Source organism: Frankliniella occidentalis, unplaced genomic scaffold, assembly GCF_000697945.3.
Source record: "Frankliniella occidentalis isolate FOCC.00 unplaced genomic scaffold, Focc_3.1 Scaffold262, whole genome shotgun sequence".
Classification (NCBI taxonomy): Eukaryota; Metazoa; Arthropoda; class Insecta; order Thysanoptera; family Thripidae; genus Frankliniella; species Frankliniella occidentalis.
In genome coordinates this window covers 133,734-135,257 of record NW_026267388.1, presented here as the reverse complement: position 1 = coordinate 135,257, position 1,524 = coordinate 133,734, and the positions used below count along the sequence as shown (strand labels likewise).

General features: G+C 38.3%; 1 long non-coding RNA gene across 1 annotated transcript; it reads right to left on the bottom strand.

Annotated features, from left to right (window-relative positions):
• Positions 1-12: 12 nt before the first annotated feature.
• On the bottom strand, positions 13-1,518 carry LOC127750800 (uncharacterized). The gene is made up of 4 exons (XR_008011850.1): positions 724-1,518; positions 534-640; positions 335-433; positions 13-242 (listed from the first exon to the last, which is right to left on the bottom strand). It is a non-coding gene; the product is annotated as an uncharacterized LOC127750800 (long non-coding RNA).
• Between the last annotated feature and the right edge of the window lie 6 nt (positions 1,519-1,524).

Genomic DNA, 1,524 nt, shown 5'->3' with positions numbered 1-1,524 from the left:
ATCCAGAAGGTATCAAGGTTGACGTCAATAATTAAACTTTAATGCACAATTTGGGTATAATAACACATGCATGGGTTGAACCGTTAAACACTTCGCCAGGCAAGGATTTTATCACTGAATCCAGTTGTTGGCTGCTTCGGTGTAGTGTAAATTTATATTTATTACCCACTGAATGATTACAAAACTTAAATGCTCTTCGATAAGACCAATTCAAAATCAATGTCTGGAATTAAATAGCAAGCCTGCAAAACAAATTCATAGTTAGTTTTCAAATGGAGTAATCCTTTGCATCAACGATGAACTAATTGTGTTCTGCCAACAAAAGAAATCTCACCTCATGTCGCAAAAATGAGGAGCCTCGACAGATGGAGAGAAATGGTGATAATGGTGGTCAAGTCTTTCAATGATCAAGGGTTGAGAGTTGGTTAACAATCTGAAAGAAGATATTGCAACAAGTTAACAGACGTCACAAGAAAATATAACAAATAAAAAAAATGTTGACGTGGTCTAACTAATGAAGACTTAATTCTCACCTGCATTTAAGTATTTCTCTCTCACTTCAAGTTCACTCACAGCCACCAAGAGAAAGAGTTGCTGTAGTTAACAACTCACAGCATCCGACAGCTCCGCAAAGTGATACCTGTAATACCAAAGTATCATCAGTTACCAACCAGGGCCAGGATAAAAAATTAAAGACCCCACAATAAGTTAATAACTACAAACCTATGACATCTACTATTGATTCAGTCCATCCTCAAAAGGTCACTAGTAGCACAGTAGTAAATGTGTCAAAACCGAACCATGTCGACATGCCACAAATTCTTGGTAGTAAACAGTGTTCTCATCATTTGTGATGGCAGTCGAGATAAACCTTTCAAATGAGGAGTTCTATTCAAGCCATACCTAAACAAGCAATAGACCAATTTATTAGAAAAGAAAAGGAGGGGGTGAGGGAAAACACAGTATAACAATTAAGAAGCATCTGCATGAAAACTTGCCTGATAGCCGTTTCAGATGGATTTCTCTCACATTCTCAATGGAGACAGTCAGCGCAGTGGAATTTGAGTTAACGATGAGAGCGTATGGTCCACTGGAGAACTGCCGCAATGTTTGGAAGTAACCTGGCTGCAATGACCTTGGCATTAGGATTGTGAGCAAATCAGTTTTACAGACTACTAAGTCATGGGAAAACAAACATTCACCTTCATACCTGCACTAGACTTGATCCTCAACCATACAACCCACTCTCAGTGATAGGAATGAACCATTTAGGCAATTGTACAAAGAAAAGAAAAAAAAAACTGATGTTAGATCCTATTTATAGACTTAATATTCCATGCTTGGTATCACTCAGGGGAGGGTCTTCAAAATAGTTGTGGTCTCTCTCAAGCACTGCCAAGAGCCTGCAAATGAAACCAACTTCAGTTACTGATATGAAGCCATACATCTGAGTCACTAATTGCATTCCATTAATTTCACAGGACAGATTGTTCCAATTTTAAGCCTCACCTCTGTTCAGGATTG